At 41.4% G+C, this 13,525-nt stretch overlaps 1 long non-coding RNA gene across 2 annotated transcripts in view; it reads right to left on the bottom strand.

Moving 5' to 3' along the window:
* Positions 1–4,926: 4,926 nt before the first annotated feature.
* Positions 4,927–13,525, bottom strand: part of LOC311442602 — a 50,432-nt gene continuing 41,833 nt past the window's right edge. The window contains exons 2-4 of one of the 2 annotated variants that reach the window (XR_014696774.1): positions 7,358–7,491; positions 7,146–7,236; positions 4,927–5,747 (exon numbers count right to left, since the gene is read on the bottom strand). This is a non-coding gene — a long non-coding RNA (uncharacterized lncRNA). The remainder of the gene's footprint in view (positions 5,748–7,145; positions 7,237–7,357; positions 7,492–13,525) is intronic. The other variant, XR_014696775.1, reaches the window with a different exon arrangement.

Below are 13,525 nucleotides of genomic sequence, written 5' to 3'. Positions count from 1 at the left end.
CAGACATCGCAGCCGAGCACGGACATCGCAGCGGCGCCGGGGCGAACATCGCAGTGCAGCGGGACACCAGCGCAGCGGGACACCAGCGGCGCCGGCACATCCGAACGCAGGCAGAGCAGGAGACCAGCGGCGCCGGGCGCCGGGACATCGGCGCGGCGCCGGGACCAGTGCCGCCGGGGACCAGCGGCGCCGCGACATCACAGCGCCGAGACTGAGACATCGGAGCGGCGCGGGACATCGGAGTGGACATCGGAGCGGACATCGCACCGGCGCTGCACCTGACCAGACACCGAGCCGCACACACTGTACAAAGGACTCACGGTAAGACACGGGGAAAGGAAACCGTGGGGAGCGTGGGAAAAGATCCGCGGGGAAGCGCGGGAAACGGAACCGCGCAGGGACGCGGGAAAAGGAGCCGCGGAAAACGCGGGACATTGAAATAATCACGGTGCGATGCGGGACATCCGAGATGGAGTTGCTACGGGAGACCAGAGGCGTCAGTGGACAACGGTAGTCGACTCTCACCGTGTGGCGAGTCGGCACAGAGCAGAGGGACGGACATCAGGACCCTGCAGCCTGTCTGACGTAACCATGGAGGCAGCAGCGGCTGTGCAGCTTCTCTCTAGCATTCCTTTTCTAAGAGGTTTACCTTGCAATGCAAAAAAGACTATTCGTCCCCAGATCGGTGTTATAACTATGTTTCTGGATAACATTCCGTGGGGTTGCCACATTCTACAGACTATTAATGACGAATTAGCTCTATTGCGGGGCAGGAGTGCAGAGACGCAGATTACACTGCCAAATGACCACCGGCAGGCTGTTTCACAAACAGCTTCTAAGGTTGCAGCTGGCACTGCCTGCAGCCGTATAGCAGACGTTACACTCTCTTTCCTAACTAGTAATCATGTGTCTCATCCATTTGTGGTGAATGGTCAGTGGCAAAAAGAAAAGGGGGAGAGTAAGGGGCGACAAAGACAGAAACGGTACCAGGAGGATGCCACTGACACTAACAGCACGGGTAATAGGAGTAGTATAAGTGACACAGGTGTGGGGCGGTGGCGGGCGCTGCCGCGCTGCGGGGCACTCTGCCTGCTGCTCGCCCTCGCCGGCCTGTGCACTGCTGCCGACAGTGTTAGAGCAAAATGTGAAGACTGCTCAGATGGCAGTGATGAGAGTGCTTGTGTGAAGAAGACGTGTGCTGAATCTGACTTTGTGTGCAACAGTGGTCAGTGTGCGCCAAACAGACGGCAGTGTGATGGGGATCCAGACTGTGAAGATGGGTCTGACGAAAGTGCTGAGCTGTGTCATATGAGAGCATGCCGGGTAAATGAAATCAGCTGTGGTCCTCAGTCAACCCAGTGTATCCCAGTGTCCTGGAAATGTGATGGTGAAAAAGACTGTGACAGAGATCCTGATTGCAAGGATGGAAGTGATGAAATTAACTGCCTTTCTGAGACCTGCAGGCCAGACCAGTTCAGATGTGAAGATGGGAACTGTGTCCATAGGAGTAGGCAGTGCAGTGGTGTGAGAGACTGTCTGGATGGCACTGATGAAGCAAACTGTAACAATGTTATTCAGTGCTCTGGACCTGGCAAATTCAAGTGCAGAAGTGGAGAATGCATAGATATCAATAAAGTGTGTAACCAGCAGAGAGACTGCAAGGACTGGGGTGATGAGCCCCTGAAGGAATGCATCATAAATGAATGTGACTGTCCAGCTGGGTTTGAGTTTGTAGACAAGAGAAACTGTGGAGATATTGATGAATGTCAAAACCCTGGTATCTGTAGTCAAATCTGTATCAACCTGAAAGGTGGCTACGAATGTGAATGTAGCCGTGGATATCAGATGAATTCTGCTACAGGAACCTGGAAAGGGCCATACAGGTATAGAAATACAAATAACACCTGTGATTACAATGACGCTGCTAAGCAGGGTTTAGGGGCTTATAGCATGGAGACAAGGGGTAACAACTACAGTGTTTGGAACAATTGTACAGCTTTGGCCTTACCTCCTGATGTTTTTCTGATTTGTGGTGATAGGGCCTGGCAAGGTATTGCTGCAAATGCTATCAGATGTCCATGTTACTTAGATAAACTCATTGTATTTGCTCCTAGCTTGTTACAGTTGTGTGAGATCACCAGACATAAATGGGCATTGCTTGCATTGGATTGCAATGATAATGTTGAATTGTGTGGGGTTGCAGCTAGAGCGGCATTGGCAATTTTAGTGCCTGGAGTGGCATCTGCAGCCGCACGTAACAACTGCTTGGCTGTGGGGATCGGCTGTGGTGTGGACACCCCTAGGTGCACCCTGAGCGTTTTGTTCGGAGGGGACTCCACTCTCAGCCGCTCACCACAGGAGCAAAGATCTCCTGAAACTGCAGACAAACAGTATGTTTTCAGCTGCTGGAGGGATACTAACTGGAGTGTTAATAATTGTATGTGTTATTCTTAAATGTCCAGGTATTTTGTGTTGAAAGTATTTGTGTAAGGGTAAGGTTTTAAAACAAAGTGTTGCAAGTCATTTCACGAGGAACACAATGAGAGACAATACTTGTTTGTTTGCTTATCATTCTAAATTATGTTCTTGTGGTATGATTGAGAGTGAGATGTGCCAGAGGCCTCTGGGTGTGCGATTGTGCTCTGTATGTGTGATTGTGCTGTGTACTGTGTGAATGAGAGCGCGCTTTTGCCACAGTGCAGGTTATTGCCTTAGTGCAGGTTTGCCATAGTGCAGGTTATTGCCTTAGTGCAGGTTTGCCACAGTGCAGGTTATTGCCTTAGTGCAGGTTATTGCCATAGTGCAGGATTCCGGAATATGGCCCTAGTACAGGTTATCATTGCCATAGTGCAGGATTCCGGGATATTGCCATAGTACAGGTTATTATTGCCATAGTGCAGGATTCTGGGATATTGCCATAGTGCAAGCCAAAAGCATAGGAAATTGGTGCCGGCAAAAAATCATAGAGAAATGGATTTATTACAGCGCTTTTTAGAAAAAACGGGGAATCAATTGTAAGCAACTAGCAGAACGAGTTGCGATCGGTCGAGCAAAATCAAGTTTCACTAGTACGGAGTCATTGTTTGAAGTAGCCACTTGGAGAAATTTAAGGGAATGTACTGTTTAGACCTTTTCAACTCACAAATTCATTACTTTCCTGAAAGAGCACATGAGAAAGAGTCAATATGGTATCAATCCTTTCAATCAATGGTTCACTGATTTGTTTGAAACAATGCATAGATGGTTACTGGGATTAGTCAAAGGGGGATTAAGGATTCTGTTCATTGTGGTGTCAATCATCATTACACATAGTATTATGTTAAATGTGGTTAAAGGGTTACTTGCAAAATGTTATAGGGATTTTGAAGTGGTGCCGGGAACAGGTACCCAGTGGATCACTGCAAAGTGGACTGAAGCAGTTTTAGAATCTGCACACGCTGAAGACGACCATGAAGAGGTTCCTGATAATCATTCTGACAATGACGTGGGCTGTGACACCCTTTGATCACCATCAAGTGATTAGGTTTAAGTGTGTTACTATTAGATTGTGTTACCATTAAGTGCTTACAGTAATTGTAGTGTTATTAGGGTTAAGTTATATAGTTGTGTTATGTTATGTATTTGACATCTGCTGTAAAACCAAGTACTGCTTGTACAAAAAGAAAACGGGGGAATTGTTGGGAATTGGCATAATTGTTCGATCTAAGCTTGCTTTAAGCAACCAGGGGTAGGCCTCAGAAATCTCAGGGCCTGCTGTAGCTGAGCAAACCAAGCTGCCAGAGTAACTGTGAGAAGCTCCCACTGCAATGACTCCCACATCACCCAATTAAGGAACTCAGAAAATATTGTTACCAGCAGCTGGCCTCAAGGACTAGGTCTACGTGACCGCTAATCACAAAGGGGGTTGTTTTCCTAACTTCTAATCAAAAGGGGGGTTCTTTTCTTGCAGGTGGTGTTATTTTCTTAACGGTTTGTCTGAGTGCTTTTGACCAATAATCTTGTGTGAAACACTGTCCACCCCTGTAAAATTCACTATAAAAGTTGGGCTATACGGGCAATAAAATGGGGAAGCATGATCTGACTCGGCTGGTGTCTGTCGTGCTTTCGTCCGTGCTTCGCAACAATGTAGTTTATATCCATTCTGAAATCTAAGCTTCAGAGCCTCCTGGCTCACTGGTTCAAAGCCCAGATCCTACTGATCATTACTAATAATAGCAGCAGGCTCATTAAGAGGTTTTGTTGTACTTCGATTAACTTCACAAGGGGAAAATTACAACACAATTGCCAAAGTTTTTTGCTCGTCTTTTTTATTATTATGTTTTATCTTTTATTAAGGAAAAATATTAATGGAAACAGAAAATGCAGGTACTCCATTTTCCATGGTGCTAAAGGTCTCCTGAGAAAGACAAGTGCATATTTTGTACTTTCACATCCATTTCTAGTTTCTGGTAGATGGGAGACCTAAACCACACCTACCAGGTCTACAATGTAAAGGCAATGAGAGAAACAGAAAACATTTTGCAATGAAGACAGAAAGGACGACCAATTCCCAAATTCTGTGGTTTTTAAGCCCTTGGTAAAATTTGAGTTTATAGCTGTAACAACAGAAAATAAATAAAAGGAGCAAAGAACAGATGAGGAATTAGAGCCAGTAGTCGCTATTGGGAATGTTAAGTCAGATGTTGTTAAAGCACAAGCATGTTATGGTATTACACTGATGTCTGAGTGAGCCAAACCTACAGCAAATGAAAATTTAAGAAATTGTGCACACTGCCATGAGCAGAGTTCCTTGTCAGTTATTCAAACATTTGTTGGTTTGATATCTTATCTTAATTCTGGAAAAAATATGCTAAAAGAATACTGTTAAATCCTAAATGCCTTATATTCATGAGACTAAGGCATGGACTCAGAGCACATAACTGGATGTTCATTAGTTTTCAAACATTTAATTTTCATTCAGAGGAAGAAATCAGAAGCTTCCTACAACTGACATTATGTTGTTTCTTTTCTAGATATACAAACAGTGCATCATCTGCAAAATGACTGGTCGCCTAGCTTAGTTCACTATAGGTTTTAGTTCCTTCCAAGTGAGTAACAGTCAGCTTTGCTTTCTTGAATAGGCATCACCAAGAACCAATTCCTGCTTAAAAACAACCATTCCTTGCCCTACAACTGCACTGCAACAGAATTAATAGCATGGACATTACTGGACAAAGGCATTAGCACTTTACTGATCCTTCTGAGTAAAGCTGACAACAAATTTTTCTACTGCATAGAAAATACAGTGGGACTAATTCAGGGAAATATTAGAACAACAACAACAAAGCTGAATCTCAAAGTGTAAGGGAATTTCAGCACCAAAATCCAGTTTCAGATTTTGCCTTCTTCCTTGATCACTGAAAATTAAGCCCTGTCAAAAGCCTGGGTATCAGTGCAAGTCTTTATGGTAATCAGATATTTCAAGTTACCATATTCCCAGGTGCACTAGGATTTACTTCCACCTGCTGCTGAAATAAGCACTGTGCAGCAGTGAGCTTCAGCCTACATTTCTGCAGTCTGTTCAGTTTTCTCCATCTTCGGGCTCAGCTGCATTCCCTTCCTTTTTCAGGCTCTTCCACTCATCCCCAAACAGCTGCTCACAACCCACTCCTTCCTTTCTTGTTCCAACGAGGTCCTTTTAAGATTCATATTCTTTTTGATCTCTGGGCTCTCAGACTTGGCAAGCCAGCTGTGCAACTGCCTGGGGCCTGAAAAATAGCATTTTCCCAACTGATTATTGAGTTTTTGTTATTTTAACTCCCTTGAAGTTGTTTACCCCAGGTATCATGTCTCAGCTGCTCTTTTGTTGCCCATTGGTTTCCATCTTCACCCAGACTAAACAGCTTTCTTGTACTTAATTCTATAAATAATCTTCACACGCACAGACTGATGCATATAGGCTCTTCATGAAAGCGGTATACTTAATTCCCCCAGTTCTCCAAACCACAGCAATTAAGATTAGCTACCTAGAACACTATGCTAACGATTCCCAGATTTATAGGTTAGATCACTGGTGGAAAAGACTTTTGTCCTGCAGGCTCTCTGACTCTTGAATTTGCTTTCCTTTGTCAGTCTTCTCTGCTCTCTGTTATTCGTATGAATAAAGGAGTGAGGGGTAGGCAAGTCATCACCTGGGGTATTGTCTAGGTGGATAACTTCTTTAAAAATAAAGATCATAGCAACCAGAGCCTTCATACTTTGGAAATTCACCTGCCAGATTTCCCCTTTGTTCAGCATTTTCTAGTTTTCCAGCACTTGTTTCTCTGTCTTTCTTCCCACACCCCTCCCAAACAGATAATATTCTCATAGCGTTTCTTTTTACAAACCATTTTATACCAAGAATATTTTCCCAAGAAATTCTGAGGTTTCTTACTTTTTTTTATTTATTTAATAATTTCTTTAAATTAAAATCATGAGAATGAAAGAGAAGATAGGGCTGCAACAACTGCTGTCATTAACTTTATCCTGATTGGGTCTATGTAATACTATATTAAAATCTTTTGTGTCTTTTGATGACACAAATACGGCTCTGTCCTCAGTCACTGCTAAGAAGGTGGCACACTTCAACAGAAGCAGTGAGGGGAAAGCATAAAAGCCTTCCTAAAGTCAACTGGATCCTTGTATAAACTAGAATAAACTTATTTTGTTAATGCCCAGCACTCTCTTTTCACTCAGTGCCAATCTCAACCGTTTTCTCCTAATTCAGCACCAAGGTAGAAGTGAAACAGCTGGAATAGCAAATGCAGGATTTTTATGGTACTTTATAAGAAACTGTTGGAGCCATTGCCAAATCCACCCAGACAAAACATCCAACTGTTCTATAAAATGCACTATCTCACTGCAGAATTAGGAAATGTTCCTTTGCAATGCAGGAAAACTATTCAACTTGCTGGTATTTATAAATAGCCACGTATTGCAGTCATGAGCTTCTGAAGAACACATTCTTTCCAAGAAGAATGTCAATGTTAATCCACTGAAGAGTGAGTGGGTGAGTGCGAGAGACAGTGTGAACGTGTGAGCACAGCGGAGCAGGGTGCCTGGCAGGAGCCATGCTAGAAGAAATGAAGTGCGGCTCTTGCCTCAGCCAGCTGCCAGGGCTTGCTCACCTCCTGCCCCCGTGCAGTCCCCCAGCTGGATCCTCCAGCCTCCTGGCACCGGCATGGTTTTAAGCCTTGTGCATTTCACAAGCTGCACTATCTTGAGAGATGAAGATAAGAAAGAGAGAGATGGGAATGTAGCACATCAGGAATAGCTTCCGTTGCATCATGGACCGTATCTGTGCACTGACACTATGGCAGGAAGAAAGGCCTTTTCCCACCTTTGAAGGCTTTCTGTTGAGCTGCTCTTGGAGTAGGATATGGAAGCAGATTGTGGGATGGCCTTGAGAAGTCTGTCCTAGTCTTCATATTCTTCTAGACAAGGGGACTCCTTGTAGGAAGTCATGATCTTCTCCTTAGCAAGAAAGGAAAAGATCCATCAGCATGGTCTGAGTAGCAAAAAGAAGTAAGAGTTGTTATCCATGCGTGAGGCTTCTTATAAAGGACAGGACAACCTCCCTTCTTAGTTGAGCCATTAATAAGAAAGTCTGCAAAGGGATTCCCATGAAATGGACGATTTCCACCAGTCACACTGGTATGGTTACTCCCTCATTCTTATCTTATCTAGATTTTTTTCTGCGTTTTCATTATACTAAAATGTCTAGCAGTGTTAAATAAGTAGCAAACCTCATTTATTTTTTTAAAATGAGAAAAGAAGTTGCAGGTTACTAAAAATATTGAAAGCTCAAAACCCTAAAACCCATTATATTACAATAACAAGGCTGAGGTCTAGAGGGAATTTTTTTTCTGGGCTTTCAATTTGTGGCAGAGATTTTAAAACTATTTTAGTAAAGGAAAAATAATCCTCATATGAGAAAAAATTAAGAGAAATTAGTTCAGCACTGGACCTTTCACAGACACTTGGTCATAAAACAACAAACAACTCGTCATTCTTAATGTTATTCTTCTCTAGGGAGCTGAGAGTTTTGTTTGCTGTAATAAAGTTTTATAATTGAGCTCAACTTTACTGGAGCAGAGCTTTTTTCTTAAGCAGCTGAGAAATTGAGATATTCTGATTTAAAACTATGCTTGCAGCAGAATAAACATGCATGTGGTATAACCAGGTCCTTCTCTTTGGAAAATGAAAAATGAAATTCTGTTGCTTTTATTTTATAGTTTCTCTTTCAAGGAAAGGCATTTTATTTTCATTCCTAATATATACCGGGCAGAGAAGATCAGATGGTGGATATTACAATGAAGCCTTCTTTGTTTACAGAAAAATTGTGCCCATGATCTGCTTAGAATGTCTAACAGTTTGATCATAAAGAAATGGAGGTCTCAGGTGAAATTGTTGTTAGTTGTGCCCAAGGTTGATTTATTTTCTCTCCAAACTGAGCTGATTTTATTGGAACTAGTAACTGAAACTTATCTTGCATCTTTTGCTATGGCAGTGCAATGAAAGAAATCCTAATGCACTGTTGTGTCTCAGAAAACTCCCCATCAGAATGCAGTCTTTCCCTCCCATGCCTGTTAATTTTTGGGACTATAATGTTTTATTAGGAGCTACAGGTAGCAAGATACAGACATCTCTTCTTAACCTTTACAACTACCTTTCTCATCAGAGCTGCTCATTTGTACCAAATCAAGAATCCACTTACAGCACAGACCAATACATAACAGATACAAAGGCAGAATAAAAGTCTTATTTATGCAGCTTGATCTCGGGACCATAGTGAGGTTTGTGGTGTGGCTGGGTAATCAGCCCACAGGTGCAATTTAAATACCATCTTACCCAGTACATCAGATAGAAAACCTCAGAGATAATCGTTCTTGTCTAAATTGGGCTTGGCATGCTGTTTTACAGCACCCGTTGGAAATCACAGAGGATAAGCCTGGAAAATGACTTTGTCTAATGAAAAAAACATGGCATATAAGTGCTGCTTTTATACAATCAAAAAATGCTCTGTTGAAAGAAAAGCACTGCGACAGCTAAAGACGTGAACCTCCCAAAGCCCATCACCTACTGGCTCACTAACCAAAGGCCAGTTCCTAGCTTAACCTCACTTCCAGAGGAGCATCAGCCCCACTGAAGTGCACTGCAAAACAACCTGTGAGTTTGGGGTATATGATTTTTTCCATGATTGGGGTATATGATTTTTTTTTGAATCCCAGCTATGCTTTTTACAACAGCAAAGGAAATCTGGGGACTTGAGGCCTGATTATCATTTATACAGTGGTTTGCTTCTAAGCACAAATCAAAACCTCAGCAGGAAACGGTGTGCACCTTCTCCTCCTGTTTCTGCTAAAGGCAAAGTATGTAAAAACCATGCCATTTTCCCACTGAAAATAATTCTTTTTTTTTTTTTGAAAGTAAGTTTGAATGGAGACAGAATAAGAGTATTCTCCAGTAGACATGAGTTAATATGACTGATTTCCTATTCCCATCACTACTCATGCAACATGAAGTTGTCTCTGTACAAAAGAGAATCATAACTTCCCTCAGACATTTCTATCTTTTCTTAACTCATATCCAACCAATCATCTTTTCTACCTTACTTTATGCTCAGCTAAACAGAACAACAGCCTTATTTTTAATTCACTTTTGGAAATGCATTCAGACTACTCTTCAACCCAACAGCTTGTATCTATTCCTTTTGACAATGGCAAAGAGTGGAAGGTTTATGTTCTTTTAAGACATTTTTCCTGCAATTCTCTGAACTACAGCAAGATGTCTGCCTCATGCACAGAAACCCCAAAGCATATATGGCAGAAAGACATGATTTGACCTCTAGAAGAGAAATCTTCCACTTGGCATGACAAACCAATTCATGTTCCAAGTCCATATTTTCTTTCTGGTTCTTGCAGTCAGAAACATCTTGTGATACTGAGTAACAACAACATAATCTGAAAATTATGCACAGATGAATGAGCTCGCTCATAGCTGTTATTCCTCAATCTATGACTTACACATTCCACGTATTATGCATTTTTTACCTGCATACTGTTCCAAGGGATACACATGTGGGCACGTTTTTGAAGGGACCCTGGGGTAATGTATGATCCTACTACCCGCAAGTCTTATGATCCATCCTGTAAAGGCCTATTTTTGGTTTGAGATTTTCTCCATATCTTAAGAAAATCTAACTTCTTATAATTGTTTCTTGATTAAATTTTGTTTTCTAGGCATATTAATACATATATTTTAGGTGCTGCTTAACATAAAGTGTTAAGAACAGATTTGCACCCAATATTAACCACTTGTTGTATCCAGACATTAGCTAATAAGCCAAAATTCATGTGTTGCAACAGGTTATAGTAGTCTGTGGCTGCCCTCAGAGGCCAGCTGAAATGAACGGAAGACTCTTTCCCCTCACTGTTACCTGAAGTAAATCCTGGGCTCACCAACCTTCCCAGAGCAACCACAAAATGAACCACAGCCATTTAGTCTCACTTCCACTAAAAAAAATGAGAACATCAGTTTCTGCAAAGCAGCAAGATGTATTTGCTTACACGAGTGCTCGCTTATCTCTTTGCTCAATGCTCTCAGCCCTGAGATATTAAAAGGAGCAATCCAATTCTTTTGAGGAGAAAGACTGAGCTACCAAGATAACTCGCAGGTGTTCCTTTTTATCATTTGATACTAGATTCTTTAACAAATTGCTTGCATGAAACCACCACTACCAGTGCCAGCCAGTCTTGAAGAAAATTATGAACCCTCAGAACTGAATCCTCTCTCATCCCTGCTGTTCTAGGTTAGGTCAGAAGAATGCTAATGGGACAGCACGAGCACAGCAGCATTGCATTTGTCTTTCTTCTGGCTGCATTTGCAGCCCGATTGCTTTCTCTGCTATTGCACTTCTTTTGACCCAGACTGTTGAGTGTGCGACATCAACTCTAAAGAGAATAAGAGTAACGATGCACAGATAAGGAGCTCATCAGATTGTACATTTTCCCAAAGACACAGGAGGAAGAGAAGGAAATATTTCTCAGAAAAGATCATGCCATTTTTGTTCCCCTGGATTCTTTTGGGAACTGGCTACATAAAAATAAATTGTCTTACACTTTTGAATTTTCCATACCAAAGGAAACCTGATAGGTAAAATTAATTCTATTCACATGGGAAATGAACTTTATTATCTCCCACTACAAATGCCACTCTCCTCTGTTCTTCTTCAGGCCTCCAAGTAGCTCCTATCTCTTGTTGAACTTGACCACCTCAAGTTCTCATCCCCATGCTGCCAAAATCCAAACAACTCTACTTAAATTATCATTCATGCTATGATTAGCTCTGGTCCTCAAGTCAAAAATACCTTCAAACTGAACACATAAGCCTTCAGAGCCTGAAGTCAACCACTTGCCCCCAAAAAACAAACAGCAAGATCCAAATCCAAAATGTGTTTGGAGAAAAGACATTCTCTGATCTCATAGACAATCAGGGCTGTCTGCATACTTTTCTGTTCACATCATCTTCTTTCCTCAGTAACGCTCTGTGCTTTTCTTTCTCCCATGCTGAAATATAAAACCATAGCTTCCCACATCTCTGTAGTACATCCTCTCAATGCATGCCTTTGCCAAACTAAAGGCTCATTAGGACTAGTGCTGCCTTTTCGTCACCTGCGAAGTGCCAAATATATTTTTGGTCACAAGAACTACAATTTTTGTAAAACGGTCTTAAAAGTTTTAAGCTAGACCCAATTCAAGTTCTACAATCCCTGTCTCAGTTTTACTTGGGACATAACTGGATTTTTCCAGGAAGATTTCCCCCTCATTCTTGACTTTAGAGAGATGATTATTCATGAAGAGTGACAAAGTAAAGTAAAAGCTGAACTCAGGACTTTACAAAGAAAATGTTCTGGATGAAAATTTGTAGACTAAATATGTATATATGTTTTGTAGCAAGTCAATAAGAGTATCAGCACTGAGAGAACAAAAGAATAAAAACAGAAACAGAATATAGTACACTACACAATCTGCTAATTTAAGAAAAAAATATAAGCTAATTAAGATAATGATCCCCACAGATAATTTCCCAATGAAATTAGAAAACATGTCCCTAATTCAAATACGATTCTTCAGTGATGTACTCGGGTACTTGATTCCCTTTGCTCATCTCCACAAGCTGTAGTATCTCCAATGGAACAGGATTAAATCAATTTGAGAAAGACTTGAGAATGTCCTTCTAGATGGGACAGCAATGACTCGTGTGCATTCACTTTTAAAGGGTCTTCCTATGGAGACGTATTCTAGAAATTCATCTGAAAATACTAAAGCTTCATACTTAAAGCAGATTCCTAAAAATTGCATTCCTGTTTAGCTTGTAGTTATACACTGTTGTTGAAAATTAAGGTGTTCTTCATTCAGTTTAAACAATTTCAGAATAATAGCAAACTGATTATCAGCATTATAGTTACACATGGGTGTGCACCCCACACTTTTAAACACAGTTTAGTTATGATAACTGTTTCATTAGCATGATATGCAAATCTGATCTCATGCATCAAGGTATTAATGTCCTCACTCTTAATATGAAAATATCTATCTTTTATAACCACTTTTCTTCTAGGACACAATACAAGGCTGATTTTCCCCCAGTTACTATCAGAAGATGATGTGTAGTAGGGATGTCTTTGTAGAGTGCTCCATTTCTCCAGGTCACAGTTAGCAGCTGACTGCCAAGCCAGCTGAAAGATAATGAAGAGAGAGAAGATTTCAAATTGGATATACATCATTTACTTAAATAAGGAAAATGGATGATGTTTTGCTTTACTGTTTGGAAGAAGGCACAGAAGAGCCTCATTCTCTGAAGGTTCAAAGTGACTTGAACAGGCTTTTCTGCATCTTCCTTCCCATTTTTCTATTCTCTACCTGAAATGGGAGGGACAAGATGACCTTCCTGCTAACACTGGCCTCCAGTTCAGCTGCCCACGACCTTTTCTCTGCCCTACAATACCTAGCACAAGTTACCTCCAACTATTGGTAGGGCTGTTAAATGCAGCCACAACAAACGTGCCCTGTACTGTCACACTGAGGAATTGAATGAAGGAATATTCAGTCTGCTCCCAAATTCTTTTAAACTTATGGAGTCTGTTTTTGACACAACTATGTTGCTACTATATAAATCCTGATATATTTATGAGATATATATATTTAGAGAGAGAGAGAGAGAGTGATGGGTACGATAAACAAATCCATACGTGAACTAGTTTACTTTCCTCATAGACAGGCACTCTCTGGCTCTCTTCACCATTGTATAGCCAGAGTCAATTATAAGCCTTTTATGTTTCCCTAGCAGGAAGGTTAAAATTCAATTCTCTTTTATTGCAGTTTGCAAATATAATATACTTTCCAGCTGGCTTGGAAAAGCTTTTTAGTTAAATCATCTTGTGCTACACTGCTTCTTAGGTGCTGGTACTTTCCTATTCAACAACAAACTGACAGCCCTGCACTTC

Source organism: Aythya ferina, assembly GCF_964211825.1.
Source record: "Aythya ferina genome assembly, chromosome: 11".
NCBI lineage: Eukaryota > Metazoa > Chordata > Aves > Anseriformes > Anatidae > Aythya > Aythya ferina.
This window is presented reverse-complemented; position numbering and strand designations above follow the sequence as displayed.